Source organism: Phalacrocorax aristotelis, chromosome 1, assembly GCF_949628215.1.
Source record: "Phalacrocorax aristotelis chromosome 1, bGulAri2.1, whole genome shotgun sequence".
Lineage (NCBI taxonomy): Eukaryota > Metazoa > Chordata > Aves > Suliformes > Phalacrocoracidae > Phalacrocorax > Phalacrocorax aristotelis.
This window is the reverse complement of record NC_134276.1, coordinates 134499610-134512086: the sequence shown is the minus strand read 5'-3', so window position 1 is coordinate 134512086 and position 12477 is coordinate 134499610. Positions and strand designations below refer to the sequence as shown.

Here is a 12477-nt window from a genome sequence, read left to right as displayed (position 1 = left end):
CCACATGAACCCAGAGGAGACGTTCAACCTCAGGCCCCTCGGAGCGGGGGAGGCAGCTGAGAGGGCGAGGCGGTAGGTGCCCCCAGGCTCGGCGCAGCACCCCATCTCCCGGGAGGGTGCAGGCGCAGGATGCCCCTGGCGTCCACCGGAGGGAGTTCCGGGGGGCTGCCGTGGGGTGCTTGGGCGACACAGGGAGCAGGGCGGACCCCAGGCGTAACAGGCTCCAGGCAGAGAGCTCTCAGACAGGGGATCCGGCGCAGGATGGCGGCGGCTTCTTGCTCCGGACTCAGCCGGGCCGGCACAGGGCGGCATGAGGCGCGCTACGGGACCGGGCCGGCCGCGCTCCCTCCTCTGCTCCGCGGGGCTGGAGCCTCCCCTGGGCAGCGCCCCCAGCTCCTCCCCGCTCGGTAGCGCCGGTCTGAGCCCCTCCTCCCGTTTCCGCTGGCAGGAGCTGGAGCCGTGTCCTGCCGTGCCTCTGCAGCTACCCCACCACTCGACCCCATTCGGTCCGGCCCGGCCCAGGGACGCGCGGGTGAGAGCCGGCACCGCCGGGGGTGGGAGGCGGCGGAAAGTTGCGGGCGCTTCCCGGCCGTGGGAGACGGCAGGAGCGGGGCGGCGGGGGGGGGCTGCCGGTTGCGGGGGTGCCGGTCGCAGGGGCCGGGGGCCGCCGGCTTGGCGGCTTGAGGCGCTGAGGAGCGGAGGGGTCCCGGCAGGCGATGCGGGGTGGTGGAGCGGGAGGCTTGTAGCGGTAAGGAGCGTGTGGTGAAAACAATAATCCCCCCCCGCCCCCGGTTGTATAATTTTTGCGGAAACAGGAAAGTTAGTTCAGAGGGACGGGAAGAGCCCAGCGGCGTCTGCGTACGCGGTCCTGCTCTGCGCTGGAGAGCTCGCGTTGCCCAGCCCTCACGGGAGCAAATGGCTCCGGCTGCGGATTTCTCCCCACCACCGGGGAAAATGCGCCTGCAGCAGCGCTGCTTGCAGGCGGGGGGCTTCCTTTCTCCTCCCCTTGCACACCCCCTGAGGCTGCAGCAGGGTGTGAGGGTGCCGAGCCGAGCCTTGGATGGGTGGGAGGGCGGAGAAGCCCCCGTGGGGGGCAGAGCACGCGTGGGACTGCGGCGGGGGAGCCCGGGTGGCGGGAGGGAGGCTGCTCCAGGGGGCGGTTGTGGAGCAAGCCTACTGCTGGCCGGTGGGCTGACAGCTCTCCTCGGCAGCTGCCCGCAGAGGTGGTGCCACCAGTTCCTGCCTTCCCCCTTCTTACGTAAAACTTGACCCCAGCTTCACCTTTAACCGTTTAAGCTTTTGGAAACTTTTCTCCCTGAATCTTGAATATCCGCCTGTCACTGTGCTCCTGATGGGAGGTGGGAGCCTCTGGACCTTTGCCTCTCTCTAAAAGGCCTTCAGCTCCAGAGATTTCAGATGGGCAGAGTGGCATGGGGATGCTGCGTTGGAGGAAAAACTAGACTACAAGGGTGAATAAAGCTGCGTTTCTTTACTTAGTGCTTTTATCAAGTCTTTTTTTCTATGCTTTTACTCTGCATGACTTTGTGGTTTGAATCACAGGGCTAGGAGTGGGGGCACCTGATTTTTCTACCTGATTGCATTAAACTTATTTTAAGACTTTGGGGTAAGTCATCTGGGATTTGACTGGCAAAAAGTTTGATATTCTCCCGAACAGCCGTGAGGGTCAAATCATGTGGCTTGTTTGTGCTGTTACTCCTAGATACACCTAAACTCTACCTGTGGATGCCAAAACTTAACATGTTACTGTAGCAAAGTTCACACTAACAGGTGCCACAGGTAGTTTTAATGGTTTGTTTGTGAAGTTGAGAGATGACATTCTTTATGGTCAGGGTGTATAATGGCAAAGGATATTAGCCGCTGAAGAAACACATTCATATGAGATACCAGCATAGAATAGGGGGCTGTTGTTAGCACTCAATAATTTAAAAAATATCAAAAGATAAATTATCAATGTGATATGCATGTGGTTGATAATACCAAGGAAGAAAAATCAGTCCTCATAGTTCTATGCCCTTGGCTTCCATTTTGCATTTTTTCTGAGCTGCAGGAATTAAAACTGATGGAGCTAATATAGCTTCTGCCTCCAGATCTTTCCCTTTTGTATTTTTGGACCTTTGCAGTTCAAATTACAAATCCTACAGATGGCCTTTTCTATATTGGGACTGTAGAACTTCTGGCAAACTTGGTTTTGGGCATCTACACTTTCTTTAAAACTAATTTTCATGAATAAAACTGTATGAGAAGACCTTGCGGTTGGAATAATGCAGCATCATTTGCATTATTCCGACAAAGCTCTGAGGTTAGAATGGTCCTGCTCATCTCTTCGGAGGAGGGTAGAGGGTTTACTGGGAATGTCAGTGTTGTCTTAGTTATTGTGGATATTTTAACAGAAAATAGCAATCAGAGATGCATGTCCCACAGTATTTGTTTTCCTTGCTATTTTAAAGTTATTTACTTCCAAAGCATGCCAAACCTCTGTCTGTCCATGAGGGTATTTCCAACATAACTGTGTATTTTTAGTGTTTAACCCCTCCCTCCCTCCCTCCCCAGATACACAAACTAAAACATTGCAATAAGGATGTGAAACATGGGAACAGCAAAAGTTAAATAGGAGAACACTTGAGGATGCAGCACTGGTTAGAGGAGTTACTTTCACATATGTGGCACGTGTGAAACTAGCAAGTTTGCAGTAGAGATTCCAAGACTTTGTCTCAGTATTACCCTGAGAGCTGGTATGGAGTTCGTTGGGCCTTGATCAGAAGAGACTGCTTGTTTTAGAAGCAGTACATTAACATTCCTGTTGCACTTGGATTTGACAATTGAAAACCCATCTCAGTTTTTCACTTTTGTTATACTTCAATATTGTGCTATTTGCAAGTGACTGATGCCCTGTTGGTTTTTTATGTTGCAAGAATGTCACTACATTTATTGATGCATAAAAAGAGACAAAAATGTGTTAAAGAGGCTGGGCATAAGCCAGCAGCGTGCCCTGGAAGCAAAGGCAGCTGACAGTATGCAGGGCTATATTTATAAGACTGCAGCCAATGTACCAAAGGAAGTGATTATTTTTCTGTACTTAGCATTTGTTAGACAGAGTCTAGAATACTGCATCCAGTTTTCTGCCCTCAGAGACAAGAAAGGTATGGATAAACTGGAGATAGTCCTAGTAGCCCTCCACTGGACTGTTGGGGGCTGGAGCATGTGTGGTGGAACAGCTGGCCCTTGGAAAGGGGTGGGGAGCTGGGAGCAGAGTTTGGTAACCCAGCTGGCAAGGCAGGTCCCCCACCAGCCAGGCCCCCATCCCATAGCACTAAGTGAGGCAGCCAGTGCCGAGCAAGAGTCTAGATTGCCAGGCAGGTATGTGGTGATAAGGCAGGTCCAAGATCAAGTTGAGATGTGAATCAGCAGGTGAGGATCAGGCCCAGTGATGGTAATTAGGGTCAGACACAGTCCAGTTGTCACTGAGCAGGTCCATAGTGATACAGCAGGTCTGAGGTCAAGTGAGGAAGTCATACCATGGGTCAGAGTCTGGATCAGCAGGGTCCATGACCGTACACAGACGTAACTGGAGACAGGCAGACCTGCAACATAGGGAGTGAAGGCCAAAGGCAGAGCTTAAACGGAGCTCCTGGGGCCATGGGCAAAGAGTGGGGGTAGAGACACCAGGTGAGGCTGATCAGGGCCTTTAAAAGCCTTTCAGTGCACTCAGGGCCCTGATACATCATGAAGATCATATGCTGAGGGAATTGTACTTGTTCATCCTGGAGAAGAGAAGGCTTTGATGGGACCTATAGTAATCTTCCAGTACTTAAGAGGAGGTTATCAAGAAGACAGAGCTAGGCTATTCACATTGGTATGTGGTTGTTGGATGATGGAGAACAAATATAAGTTGAAACAAGAGGTTCAAGCCAGATATAATGAAAACCTTTTCTGCCATGAGGACAGTCAAATTTTGGAACAGGTTGCTCAGAGGTGTTGTGTAATGTGTGTCCTCACAGGTTTTCAAGACCAAAGTGGATAAAGTCCTGTTGTGTCCTCATAGCCAACTCTATGTAGAGTAGAGCAGGAGTGGAGTTATATCACCTTCTCAGGTCTGCTCCAACACAAATTTTCTGGTCCTAAGATCAAACAGCCATTTGGTCTGAGAAGGAAGGAGGTGTGTAAAACTATGGCAATACTTGTAAGCACCACAGATGAAGAAATGGAGAAAGGTTTTAGGATGCTGATGTGTTGCTAAGATACTTAGTAGAGGAATTAAAAAAAAAAAGTTCCTCACTATGCTAAGAGCTTATGCTTGAAAGGGGTGTGGGGGTGGGGTAGGGGGGGCTGAAGATACTTTCTATTTGAAAACTTGCTTGAAACCAGTGATTCTCAATGTAAAAGTGCCTTTTTAGTGCAACTTCACTTAAAGATGCTTTCTGGAATAGTTCAAGCTGTGTTCTTTCACGTGTGATGACAATACAACATAGTGCTGAGCTTGGGAAAATACAGTGTATGATCAGGGAAGACTCATTACCTGAGGGTTACCTCCTTTGACTCTGTAGAAAATAGAATAAACATGTCGGGATCAGCCGAGCACTCTCCCTTTTGTGGCATGGTTGTTAACGGACCTTAGGGTTGAGTCAATCCTGCTAGGGCCAGCTTAGAAAAACCCAGAGAATGTTAGCACATCAGAAATAGGTCTTTGTATTTCCCTCTCTACATGGCAGTGAAATTGTGGTAAAGTAGGGATGTGCTGAGGAACTGCCTTCTCTTCACTCAGTACAATGCATGCTAGAATTTAATTTTGGGGAGAAGTGCTCACTGGAAGATACAAACTTTTGTCTATTTTGCTTATGGGTAACAATGCTCTGTTGGAGACAAAAGAGCAGTCACCAGTGCACTCTGTCCTTCCTCTCCATCTCTCCTGGTCTCCTAAAGCTGACTTCCAGAGACTGTTTCTGCTGCTCCTTATAGCCTCCCTCAGATGAAACTTGCATTGCTGAACGTCAGTGCTATACTTCCTGGGAAAAAAAGCATCAAATCAGTCTCTTGGGTCACTTCCTCTGGTTCAGTGACATACTTTCTGTGGTGTGTTCATAATGAGGCAGGACATTGTTCTCCAGTGAAAGATGTTGGATGCTTTCTTCATTGCACAGGTGTTTCTGGGAAAATCATGTGTGTCTGAGTTGTCTGTTGCCACAGTTAGACGCACTGTGCTTCAGCTGTCTTTCAACCCCTGTCTTTCTCAGCCTGCTTTGAAAGCACTTCCTCTTCAGGCTCTGTTAAACTGCTGCTTCTGATAGTCCAAGTGCTTGCATTCATTGCTGTAAAAAATAAACCTTGCAGACTAGAGTTTGTAGAATAAGGCACGATCCTTGGGCAGAGCCCTTCTGCTTTTGCCTTGACTGCAAGCACAGTAAAACAGGAGGCTGTGCTTCACTGAGAAGAACAGCTAGGAGATGTGGGATCCCCAGTAGGTAATGAACTACATTTTGATGGCAGTGAGATGTATTAGGCTGTTAAACGGCTTGTTGAGGAGGGGTGAAAAAATCCTGTTGTTGAAAAGCTTTTAAAATTCAGAGTATAAAACAAATAGTCATGTTCTGGGGATAGCTCCAGGAAGACGAGGCAGACTAAATCATAAACATATGCTCCAATAAGCCTTCAAGTGGACAAAGGTATTAATTAAGCTTAGCATTTCTTCACAGCAATGTGAATATGATGTGATATTATGATAACACAGATGTAATAGCATCAGTTTAAAAGATTTGAAGTTTGCATTAATTTTTGTTTCAAAAGGCATAACAGGAAAGTTTTTCTTATTTAAGTTCTTTGGAAAGCACTTTTTCCTTTTGCTGTCAGAGTTCTGCATTCTAATGCAAACTGTCATGCTGTTCTAATGCCTGATATTTCTGAAGGTGGAAGTGACTAACAGCTAGGGTGTTTATTTCCATGATCCCTGTTACAAATGCAAAGAGTGAAATAAACTTCATTAACTAGTGAAAAGCCTATTTTATTTCTGAGGCCAAGTCACTGCATGTCTCTAGAATCAGCTGAACTGTGTGAACTGAGCATTAGTTTCTATGCTGATATTTAAAGGAGAGCTGCCTTTGCCGTGGACAGTCTTCACTGATTTACAATTACTTTGATTGGTCTGTGTATACTCATAATAAGGATATGATGGAGTATATCAACGTTATGCAAGCATAGGACTACAAGAGCTGTATTATCCATATGTGGCATGTCTGGGGAGGAGACAGGGCTAGACTGGAGAAGGAGCTCAGGGAGGAGTAAGTGAAAATGCAAGAGTCTTGAGAAGGCTAAGGGAGAGGAAGTCTGCAGCCCTCCCCTGGGAGGAAGGTCTGAAAAGGAAGGATGAGGTGGTACACTGAACAGAGAGCTGAAATGTCACACCCAGCAGGTTTAAGGAGACTTCGCTCAAAATCTTGTGACTCTGTCCTAGGGAACAGGGATCAACTCAAATCCTAGAGAGCAGAGGGCTCTGTGAGCTCTTCTGTATTTGGTGTCCTTCAAGTTCTCTCCTAACTAAAGTCATTCAACCTGAAGGATTGAGGGAGGCAGGGCTTGAAGTTGAAGGAATCCTGGGTTTAGGACACTGGTGGGAAGGAGTTGTAGGAAAGAAAAGGTGGTGACAAAGTAGTTCTATCTGTATTCAGGGATTGCACTTTTCTCTATAACCTCTAGGTAATAATTACTAATTTCCAAATGGATATGGCCATACAGGGGCAAAGCCTGAGAGACAGCATTGCATAGTCTAGTTTTACCCAAGTTCCTAGTCTTTTGCAATTTGGTAGGGCATGCTAGCTCCTCAAGTGCCTTATGGAAGTGTGTTGACAAACAGTTTTTATGGCGATTGCAGCAATACTCAAAACTCATGCTGAGCACAGGCAAGGAGACTTTTCTGTTTGCATTTGCTCGTTTCTAAAGGTCGAATAATTCAAGAATGCTTTTGTAAGCATATTTTCCTTTCTCTGTGCCTGCTGTTTTTTGTGCATAACTCTGCATACAGTTCTGCCCTGGATGTTCACCTAGCTTTGTTTTGAACAGTTCTTTGATTTCTCAAATGCATACTTATCCCAAAATCAGATTTGCACTGCATTTTATGTTAAGACTGTAACCTTATGTGAATGAAGGTTGTTGCTTTAGTTCATTTGAAGAAAGTGCATCTGAAGTTACGAAGTATCGAAAGCAATGTTCTAAGAGTGTCTAGAATATTGTTTCCACTTGAGGATAGTGTGCAGAGTATTGTTTATATGTATACATGTGGACAAAATATAATCAGGAGAATGAGATAATGGCTCTGGCAATAGAAGAGATGTGTACTAACAAGCAGACAGGAGCATATTGCCTTGTAAAATAAAAAACTAAATGGCTGGCTTAAAAGCCTGTAAAGGAAACCTTCCAAATATAGTTTAAAGTGATTCTCTTTCATACCACAGAACATTTGGATCTCTCTGGTGCTGCTGTGCTGTTTCACAAAGTTTTGCCAAGTAACAGTGGCTCTGAGTGTTAAAAAGGCTCTTGCTGATCTGTTTCCCAGCAATGGAGAAAGTGACAGGACAGGCAAGACTTGCATTTCATAGCACCTGGGACACTATTGATAGCAGCAGAGGCATCTATGAGTAGCATATAAATTGTGTAGACACCTATAGCTTTGCTATTTGGTGCCATAAAAGGTGAAGAGCAAGTGGGAAGAACTGCAACTCTAGAAAAATTTCCAACTTATTTTCCTTACACCCACTCAGGATGGAAGAGGGGCTGGGTCTTACACTACAGAGCTTCTCCTGTTTCAGGTGGGTACCAGAGAAGAGCCAGGACCGTATTTCAGGTGAATGTGGTTGTAGATTAGGGTAAGAAAGCCATGGTAAAAGTAATTGCTGGGACCAGTGATCCATATGAAAGAGAGGAAGAGGCTTCATGGTGAACAGGAGCTTTTTGGAAGTGTTCTCTATTCCAAATAGAGAAGGCAAAGTGAAAAGGGCTGTGAAGCAGAGAAGGGGACTTCTAGGGAGAACTAGGCAGGGGAAATGAGAACAGAGAGAGAGTCTTAAGTTCCAACACCAATGTAAATTCATCTGTGTGGCTTTCAATTTTCCAAGTTCCATATTGTCCCACCCTTTCCTTGTAGGATGGTCACCACAAAATATCTCCCAAGAATTATAGAAGGAACTCTCCCCTTTTCATTCTATTTTTCTTTAAATAATTTCTCAAGACATCTTTTTAAAAGCAGCTTTCCCTGAAGAATTCACCTTCATTAGGTTCTTTCTCTTTTTTGCTCTTAGGCTTTCTTTTTTTTACTCCACCAGTTGAAGTTTCCTACTCTCCAGGGACCCCCAAGCAATCTCTGTTGTGTCTTGCTTTCTTTTATGAAAGCAAAAAGTCCTGCTTGTGTCTCATCATAGCTTGCTTTTCCCAGCTACATAGGCTCCATCTTCAACCCTTCCTTCTCATTCTATTCTCCATCAATTCCTCTTTGAAGAGCTGAGGAAGTTCATTCTATGGTAAAAGAACCACACATTCTGTTTTGCTGACTATAGTCTGTTTCTTCCTTGCTGCTTTTATATTCAACCACAACAGGAAACAAAACTAGTTTAAGTCATTTAGATGTGTGGCTTTTTAATAAGCTTTAAAGAGAAATGTTGCTTTGTGCAGGAATCTCCAACTTTCATTCTGCTTTAGCAAATTTAATTTACACAATGTTTAATTCCTATGTTTTTTAAACTTGAAAGTCACTTCTCAAAATCTTCTTAAGGCACTTGTCTCTTTTGGAGCTGCTAAGGCATCCCTCTCCTTTACTCTTAAGAGGCACCAAGAGGTTATATTCTTTGCTCCGTGTTCCACTGAAGTCAGTATAAGAAGATAGCTATCAGGCTGTTTCTGCATGGATTACTAGACAGACTTGTTACTGTTTCAAAGATTTGAAAGTGGTTAGAGATGTAGGTTTTAATTTTATTAATAAAATAAATGTATCCCATGCTTCAGGTACAAAATATCCTCACAGCAAACTTGGAACTATCAGTGACAGCCAAAGTAGGTATTTATCTGGTGTCAATGGCATTAGTCCAAGGCATCCATTTATGAGAGCAAACAGACTTTGCTTGCCCTTGGGACATGATTTGAGGAACTGAAAGACAAGTATGCTTTATTTTAGAGGTCTAAATGTGGTGATGTACCTAATGGTTATCAGGGGATAAGTGCCTACCAATCATTGAGCTTCCTATAAGAGAAAAGATCTACATTTTTTTTTTTTCTAGGTTTTGCTAGCCCTCATGTTATAGGACTTCTGGTTTGGAAGCCAGCCCTGTCTCCTCACCTCTTTCTGCTGTGAACAGTGGAGTGGACAGATTGCCTGGCTCTTGAGTACAGTTCCCCACTCATGTAGACAACATGGTGAAAGATGCAAGTTTCTAAGGATTTGCAGGGTGTCTGATCCTTGCAGCATCATTTGCTGCAACAACCTTCTACCTCCCTGAACCCGATAGCAAATCCAGGAGGGCATGGAATGAGCTCTTCAGTTACATCTGCCTGTGAATTTTCATCTCACCAGTTCTGGTCTAATTCTTATTTCTTTGAGTTTGTTATCAACACTTGCCTTGGTCAACAGCAGGACTTCTTCCCTCTAACAGTTTTCTTGGAAGTGTTTGATCTTCCTTTCTTAATTTTCCTTAGACCTGTCTTAAATCAAGCCAAGCAGCGTACCTGTGATGTGATGAGTGCCTGACACTGAGTTACATGACTTGAAGGACTCTCTCAGAACTTTCTGTCCTTGCTACAAATCATGCTGTATTCATAAAAGGCTTACATCAGTGGTGAAAGTAGTTAACCTTTGAATGTCATTGACAGCATACTCTGTGTGACATCGATTTGACTGACTAGCCAACACCTGTGCAGTGGAACTGTAGGAAACTTGGGTATTAAATTTTTGAAATTAAGAAAAAATATTATTTTTAGCTAAGCCAGATTTTACTTCAGTATGATGAAATTCAGTTGATGAAATAAAGTTGTCTATTGTGTCTCTAGGGAGCTGGGTTGGTTGGTTGGTTGGTTGCATGTGCCTGACATAGAACCTGACATCAGCAATGAGCCTAGTGTTCATGTAGTATTAGTTCACTTTATGGAAGATGTGTAGAACTGATGTGTATGATATGAACTGTGAAATCAATAAGATCTTATCTTGGCAACAAAGGCAATGGTTAATTTGAGGTAAACTACTTCTTAAAATTGAATGCAAAAAGATTTGAAAGTGAAGGCAACTAATTAGCTCCATGTTTACTATTCTGAAAGGGGCAGTGGTTAGTTTTGAAAACACCATTTTTGAAACTCGATTTTCTTATCCACCTTTAAAAATGCCTTATATTTGAAATCTCAAAACATCTAGGAATTAATTATTTTCTCATAGATATGCTGGAATACTTTTTGTGACTATAGGCTCTGAAAAAAGTGTTTCAGAATCTTACGTGATACAGTGAGGCAAGCTGAGGGAAAGCATTTAGAAACCACCACCAACAATGGAATAATGGAAGCATTTCTATTGACCAAGTTGGGTGGATAAACAATATTTTTTTAATAATCAGCCTGTACTTTCTGTGTGCAGCTGCAGTAATTTTTATGGGGTTTTAAACATTGGAGATGGTACTATTCTGTGTTTCTCCTCCATGTGGTTGGAGGAGGTCCTGGTTTCACTATTGTCAGTTTGCTATTTTTGCAGCACCATTCTAACATTGGGGTGGTACTGTTGCAGCCCTGAAAGTACCAGTATCAATTGGAGAAAGTGGGGTACTTTATGTTGTTTGGTTTTCAGTGATTTTCATTCCAGCAGTGGTTTGTTGTACTAGAAGCAAAGATGAGACCAGTCAAAAAGTGGGACTAGTGCAGAAGAGTTCATCAGGAAAGGTCTCGCTTAATTTCTGTTCTTGCTGCTGTAAACAGGTCATCAGGTGTCATGGTGATGATAGGGGACCTAAGTGCAAAGGGGAAGAAGCACTGGATTTTTCTGACTAGTATTTCTGATTTAATTGACACACAAGTTTTGATTTTCCCCCTAATCTCTGTTTTCCTTTTAGTTTCTGTGAGTCTGTTTTAATATTTTGCCTATTGTCATTATTTCAATTTGAGTCCAGATGAAATCAGTAGATTATGCCCTAGAGACCAGTGTTTAGACTTACGCCTTTTGTTCAGAAGGAGGTGGAATTTGACATAACTTTTCCTATTCTGGCCACCCCCACCCCAATCCCTTCTTTCTGTCCTCTTGAGGTAATAGGGTTTGTGATGGTAGGTGAGTCCAAAAGGCAACAAAGTTCACTTTGGTCTTCTTTATCTCCCCAGGTTTGGTCTGTGACTTTTCCATTGGTGTTCATCAAATTATCTCAAGAAGGTAAGATCTCAGTGAAGGGTACTCAGAGTCAGTCAATCCCATCTTTAACGCTGCTCGCATTGACATTAAGGGAAGATGAGTTGGGCCAACACTGAGCCCTTAGGAAACCTTCTTGTGATCTGTTATTTTCATGCCACAAATGCTGAGAGAGTCCAGAGTAACGTGGTTGTTTTGGGGTTGTCTCCACGTCCTGCTGTAGGTACCCAAGGAAATGTAACAGAGGAAGACAGTAATTCTCTTCGTTATATGCAAATATTCTTCTTCGTCTGTGTTCTTACCTGTCTCTGACGTTTGAATGGAAAGGAAGCACGGAAGAACAAAACAGCGTTCCTACTGTTAGCACTTCCAGTAGTGCATGTCAGTTTTATCCTTTTGTGCAACTGTAATTATATTAACAGGCTTGCAAAAACAGACTCATGTTGGAGGACCCACTGCTACCCTAGCATTAGGTGTCCTAGTGCAGCTCTGGGCCTATTGCTTTGTGTTTTTACACTCCCTATGTTCTTCATGGATTAGCCTTGGCTAAGAAGTGAGTGGAAAACATGGCACTGCGTACCTTTCGTTGCATTTCTGATGTGGTAGAGGAAGCAACTTCTGGCCCTTCAGGGAAAGGAAAGGTGAGAGCCACCTCTCTGCTGAATGCCACATGTTCTGCCAAAGGCTGCAAGGAGTGCAGGTTGGTAGGTCCTAGCAATGGGAACAGCAGAGGGATAATAGTCCACTCATGCACTTGGCCTGTCAAGGACTGTTACATGATTCTGTGCTGCTTGTGTAAAATTTTATAAAGAAAACTGCAGGCAAAGAACACCTACTATTGTACATTTTGGGATGAGTGATGAGAGATTATGGTCTGTAAAGGAAAAAAAAAATCTTGCTGTAATTGAAAAAGGGAAAGAACATGTTAGATGAGGCTAAGAAAAAGAAATGCTGAAGCTTTCCTTTACTTTTGTGTAAATCATCATTCCAGGTGATGCCACACAGTGACTCAGTCTTGGGGATATGGCAAAGATGCATTGACCTTGGGATACTGTTTTTATAAGGGAGAACTGAGAAATATACGGAGAGGGATTTTTCAATGT

General features: G+C 44.3%; 1 protein-coding gene across 4 annotated transcripts in view; it reads left to right on the top strand.

The window, feature by feature from the left end:
- The first annotated feature begins 422 nt into the window (after positions 1-422).
- The window catches only part of TSPAN9 (tetraspanin 9), a 198493-nt gene continuing 186438 nt past the window's right edge, over positions 423-12477 (top strand). The window contains exons 1-2 of one of the 4 annotated variants that reach the window (XM_075109954.1): positions 423-532; positions 11350-11398. The gene's annotated coding sequence lies outside the window, so the exon portion shown is untranslated. Of the gene's footprint in view, positions 533-11349; positions 11399-12477 lie in introns of those variants that run through there. The other 3 variants (XM_075109925.1, XM_075109944.1, XM_075109934.1) reach the window with 3 other exon arrangements.